Consider the following 6,000-nt stretch of genomic DNA (forward strand, 5'->3'; position numbering starts at 1 on the left):
GATGTTCATCATCTGCCTCTCTGATTCTCCCATGTACATCCATCCTTCCACACCAGGTAGACAACATCTCTACCTCTCTGAGTTCCAGAGCTCACCTGGGGGTCACTCACAGAATTCTACTCCAAGTATGAACATTGTGTATTCGTGCCTCCTTTACCAGACTGAACTCTGAGATGATTTTCATTCATCTTGATAATCCTTATGTCTTTAGAGTTCTAAAGTGAGGTACATGTGCACCTCCGGGGCTCCCTAGAGATAACTGCTGAATGAGAGAAAGAGAGAGACAGAGAGACAGACACAGAGACGAGAGAACAAGAGCGAGACACCCCCCTGCCCCCAGGAAGAAAGCAAACATAGATTCTTCTCTGTTCACACCATGTTCCTGAAACTGCTCCTTCAACCTTCACTCTCCTTGGACCCTGGACAGGGCCTTGGAGAATCTCTAACGGAGTGATGTTCAACCTTTTATAAAAATCATAATCTTGTTTTTATTTTTTTTCATAATCTTGTTTTTAAAGACAGAAGCCCAATGCACAGATTAAAACAAGGCTACTTTGGTTGAAGCGGGATTCGGGGAGAGGACAGGCTGAAGCCGGACAGCTACCAAGGCGCAGCTGAACAACCAGAGGGACAGATGCAGCTGAGCAGGCCAAGCTCTTTGGCTCTGGGAGGCCAGCCCTCCGTCCTGGCCTGCTCCCCTCCCTCCAGGCCTCAGCACACCCAGCTCAGGCCTCCACTTTTTCTCCCAGGGCTGCAGGAGGCTCTGTTCCTGACCAGAGGACTGAGACTGCAGTCAGGGCTCCTTGTCTCCAGAGAAGGTGCCCCAGGGCGATGTGCCAGCCATGGTTACCTGTCCCCAATGAACAGGCAGTGAACTGTTTTTGCTTTCCACATCAGTGGCTGCGCTGCCACCTATGCAGAGGGGCTGCTGAGGACAGCTGGCACTGTAGCCTGCCCCTGCTATTGTTCCTGGCCTTTGATTTGGGACAAAGGACAGGGAAGCCTTTAACTGCTAGGCTTGGCCCATCTTTTCCTTGTTCGTGGTCATGGAGCCCATGATCACAAAAGAAAGCAGCTTTGTGGCTCTTCAGTCACCACTCCAGCCCAATTCCTGCTGGCCCCAGGCGGAAAGGAGAAAAAGGCTAGGGAAGTGGGATTTTCAAGAAGCCAAACTGAGTGCATCTGAGAGCCTTTTCTTTTGAGAAGCTGTGGTGCCTACTTTTTCCTCTTAAAATGTCTTTTTTCATAAAATGATGACAAAAATAGATGGTCATTGTCCTAACTTGGCAAAATTGGCAAATGCATCAATATCCACATTAAAATGTTCTGGGGATGTCTGCGAGATTTGAGGGCTTGGTAACCTCTGTTCTAATACTTTAGGATTCCTATCTTCTTCCTTAGGCATGATTAAAATCAAACGTGTAAATAAAGTGACGAGAGAAGCAAATGAAAGGAGGACAGAGGTGTGGGGCGCAGCTGGGAGCATCGGGCCCAGGCTGCAATCAGACTGAAAGGAGGCAGGAGGCTCAGAGAGAGGCAGCAGGTGCAGGGAGGGACACTGCCTTGCATTCCTGAGAAGCCTAAGTTCCCTGTTCAGCAGCCCAGGACCACGATCTCCAAAGGGCAGCTGGGCAGGGAGGGGGGAGGCATTGAAAACAAGGAGCATTACAAGCAACGCTCCAGCCCACCCCCCAGCACCTGTCAGCCAGCAAATGGCAGGAGCCTGGCCAGGGAAGGACCTCCTGTGCCTGCTGCTGCTACCAGCTGCCTCTGAGAGGAGGCCTGACTGGAACAGGCTAACACTTAGAAACACATTTTTGTTGAGAAAGCTAGTTGTGGGGATGTGGATGGCAGGCAGGGACTCAACAGCTGTTCCCTCTGCCCCTCCACACTGCTGTCCCTGCCCCCCCCTCCAGTTCCAAGAGCCACCACCATCTGCCCTCTGGGTCAGCCACACCCCTTCCTGCCTCACCCCAACTAGGAAGGAGAACCCAGAGGACACTGTGCACAGTCCAGATGGAGGTGATGGTGGCAGAGGGAAAGCAGGAGAGGTGGCCACACCGCTGCTAGCCACCTTCACTCACTGCCTTCTGGGCTGGCTCATGGACCCTAGCTCACCTTGACTGCATACTCCCCACCTCTGTGGTCCTGGGGTCCTATCCACAGGGCCTCCCCAACACTGTTGCCTGTCCTCAGAAGAGCTTGGCCATCTGCACTGGAGCAGGCTGGCTTTCCTGGCATCTTCTTCTCAGCCTGAGCTCGAAGGCAGCACCTCACCCAGGCCCCTGTGGGAGGATTTCTGGTTTTTGCTCTTGCTTTCAAGGCATGGCAACCTGGGGCCAGAAAGACATTTCCTGTCCTTCTGCTCCCTCTCTCAGATACCCCTTGGGCCGGGGGGCCCTCTTGCTCAAACCAGGCTCACCTCTCATCTGTGGAAGAGGGGATCTGTGCAAAGGGGAATCCTCTCAGCCATGCTTTTTGGGCCCAACAGGTGCTCAGACTGACCAATATCCTGAGGTAGGGGTGGTCTGGGGACAAGCCCTCCTGGTGCTCCATGCCAGATGCTGCAGAGCTGTGCCAGGTGCTCTCTGTGGCTGCCCCCACTTCTGCTGTCCACTGTACCAGGCCTGTATGCCAAGTGCTTGACTTGCTGGTAGTGGTTTTCTGTGAGACGTAGTGTGGCTCTAAATCTTTTTGGCCACAGAGCCCTTTGGAATCTCTTTAAAGTGTAACACACACTCCCCAGGAAAATTTACATATGTGCATGAATGTGCAAGTATGTACATATCAAATCTGCACACCACTGCAGGGGCCTCAGGAAGCTCCTGTGCACATATCCCTGGATGCTCAGATCCCAGGTTAAGAATTTCTGCTGGAACGTATCACAGTGAGATGGAGGAGGCAAAAGGGCATCCCAGAGAGAAGTCTGGGTGTGGATTTTGTTGCAGCATACACCTGGTGTGTGACTTCAGCATGTTGTGCCATCCCTTGGGCCTCAATTTAGCGGGGATTGTACTGGCTGCTGGCCCAGAGTGGCTTTGGGGCTCTCCTTGGCTCTGTAGCTATGAGGCTGCACGACCTCTCTGCTCCCACCTCCCAAAGTCAGGCAGGGCAAGGGGAAAGGGTTCCAAATCTCTCCCTCAGTAGTGCCTCCTGGGGAAGAAGGTCAGACAGCCAGAAAAGAAAACTGAGCAAACTGCAAGTTCCCCTTTCACAAAAGCAGCAGCCACTTCCTATCTGATCTTAATTTACTTTAAAACAGTTCCAAAATATTTCCTTCAATGTTCTCTGTGACCAGATGACAACCCAGCTTCTCCAAGGCTCTGGACTTAAAGCTCTGCTCCCTGATTCTTCAGCTGTGTGACCTTAAGCAAAGTCCCTTTCTCTCTCTGAACCTCAGATTCCTCATTTGGTAAATTGCTGGCTGCTGTAACATGGGTCTCATATGGAGTTCACCCACAATAAACTGAAGCTCCTGGGATGCCTAAGTGACTCAGTGGTTGAGTGTCTGTCTCTGGCTCCGGTCATGATCCTGGGGTCCTAGGGTCGAGTCCCGCATTGGGCTCCCTGCAAGGAGCCTCCTTCTCCCTCTATGTCTCTTGCCTCTCTCTGTGTGTCTCTTGGGAATAAATAATAACATCTTAAAAAAATAAATCAAAGCTCCCATGATAGGTCACAAGGTGGGGAGGTCAGAAGGGATAGCGGGATATGGGGATGTGAGACTCACAGAAAAGGGCCATCTTCCCAGCTGGAGTGACCATGAGCAAGGACATATGGCTGAGTTTACTCTCAAAGCCAGGGCCCAGGTCCCCAGGGGCCTAGGCCAGAGTGCCTTCTGGCTGACCTCCTGGTCAGAGTCTTCCCGTGAGGCTTTGCATTTACAGGATCTGCACTGTGACTGGCTGAGTTCTGCTCACGTTGTTTGTCACTGTCCAGCTGACCCAGACCGAGGGGGACCCTGGACTTTCACTGTTTCTCCACCTCCAGGCTACCCACTAGAGTCTCAGGGTGGAAACAGGGCCTTCCTTCCCATTTTCACAGGGGCTCTCTAACAGGTGGCCTCAACCTCACTTTCACTGTCAAGTCTGGAACCACCCGCACCACACAGAGAGAATTATGACATGAACTACTGGAAATACACTCCACCACTGACAACGTGCTGAAACACATGCCATTACAACTTCCAGCCAGAATTTTTTTTAACCTAAATTTCATGTGTTCCATTTTAATGTGTTCTCCTCCTCCTTCCTCTCTTCTCCCTTCCCCAGTCTCTTCCTCCCTGCTTCCTTCCTCCAGCACTTCTGACCCTGGTGGCAGCAGCTCAGGAATTATACAGGGGAGCAGGTGGAAAGCAGACCTGCATTCACCTGTTAGTTCTACCAATTCATTGCATTTTTTTGCTTGTTTGCTGGTTTTTGTTTTTTCATCACAGCTACTGGCAACAAAGCTTGATTGTACCCTTAGCAAACTACAGAGAAGCTAGCAAGGGTTTCTCCTGCCAGTGCAAGCATGTGGCTTTGAAGTCTAACCTGCTTGGGTTCAAATTCCAGATTCTCAGCCCCATTTACTGCAACTTTATTTAATTTGCTTAGGAAGCAAGGTTACTAAAGATCTCCTTACAGTGTTTTAAGAAAACACCAGCTAGCACGGGCCTTGCACTGAGGGCGGTGGGAGGGAGGGGCTGGGAGGGAGGAGGCCCTCCCTCCCCCAGGCCGTGTCAGACTGTAAAAACACTGTAGCATCTCTCCAGAATCAGTCAGGAGCATGTGGTGGGGGAGAACAGGGTGGCTGGCAGGGTGAGCTCTGAAGTCAAGGGGTGAAATGAATGAGACCTGGCACCAGAAAGTCTAAGTTCAAATCCTGACTCCCTCACTGACTCATCTGGCTGAAACAGGGCAACTCTGTAACTCTGTAAGCCTGTTTTCTCGTCTGAAAATGGGGATAATGAAAGTATTAGGGCTGTGAGACGTGGGTGCCATCTTGTGCTAAGGCCCTTTGCACAGGTGAGAGAACCCGGCAAATCTTCTATCAAGAGCCGGTGAGGCAAGCCCCTCCTTCTGCTATTATCTCGGCGGGCGCCGGTTCTCCATCTGTGAAATCTGAGAGTTGTGCCAGAGCCTCTTTGAGCCTCTCCCGCCTCAGCCTCAACTAAGATCAACGCTCCTAGGATATTGCCTAAGAGAAGAGACGAGGTGAGCCAAGGTGTAGCCTGCGGCCCCTCTCACCTACGGTGCCCGGGTTTGAGTCCCCGTAGTGCCTTTTCCCCGGAGAAGGTGCCTGGCGCAGCGCCCACTCTCAGGAATGGGCCTGAGGCCGGGGCTGCGCCAGGCTGGCAGGGGGGCAGGGAAGGGGCACCGGTGCGCAGGCTCCAGAGCCCACGGCTGCGGGCGGGCTCGGGGGCAGTGCTCCGTGGGCCCCCACTCCGGCCTGTGCATCACTCACCCTCGGCCCATCGCGCAGTCCGGAAGCCGCTGCCCGCGCCGTGCCCTCGCCGCGCGGCACCCGAGCCGGGTCTGCAGCGCCTGAAGCGCCGAGTCCCAGGGGCCGGGCGCGTGGGGCCCGCCCCGCCCTTCGCCCGGCGCTGGCCGAGGGCCCGCCCCGTCTGCCCCGCCCCGTACGCCCCGCCCACCTGCCCCGCCCACCTGCCCCGCCCCATCTGCCCCGCCCATCTACCCCGCCCCCATCTACCCCGCCATCGGCCCCGCCCATCTTCCCCGCCCCCATATGCCCCGCCCATATGCCCCGCCCATCTGCCCCCCCATCTGCCCCGCCCCCATCTGCCCCGCCCCTCGTGTCGCTCCGGCCGACGGCACCGCCCGGTCCATCCCGCCCCGGGCGCCCCGGAGGGTGGGCCTGGCGGCGCGCTGGGGCTGCGGGAACGGTCGGGGAGGCCGCGCGAGGGGTGTCCCCGCACCGCGACGAGGGCGCAGGGGACGCTCGCAGCCAGCAGCCCCGACTCTGCGGGGAGGCCCGGGCTGTGGGCGGTCTCCGGGACCTCTG

At 55.1% G+C, this 6,000-nt stretch overlaps 1 protein-coding gene across 2 annotated transcripts in view; it reads right to left on the reverse strand.

Annotated features, from left to right (window-relative positions):
- The window catches only part of RASSF4 (Ras association domain family member 4), a 32,382-nt gene extending 26,816 nt beyond the window's left edge, over nt 1–5,566 (reverse strand). For both annotated transcript variants that reach the window (XM_055345325.1, XM_055345324.1), the window contains exon 1: nt 5,443–5,566. The gene's annotated coding sequence lies outside the window, so the exon portion shown is untranslated. The remainder of the gene's footprint in view (nt 1–5,442) is intronic.
- Between the last annotated feature and the right edge of the window lie 434 nt (nt 5,567–6,000).

Source organism: Nyctereutes procyonoides, unplaced genomic scaffold, assembly GCF_905146905.1.
Source record: "Nyctereutes procyonoides isolate TBG_1078 unplaced genomic scaffold, NYPRO_anot_genome, whole genome shotgun sequence".
Taxonomy (NCBI): Eukaryota; Metazoa; Chordata; class Mammalia; order Carnivora; family Canidae; genus Nyctereutes; species Nyctereutes procyonoides.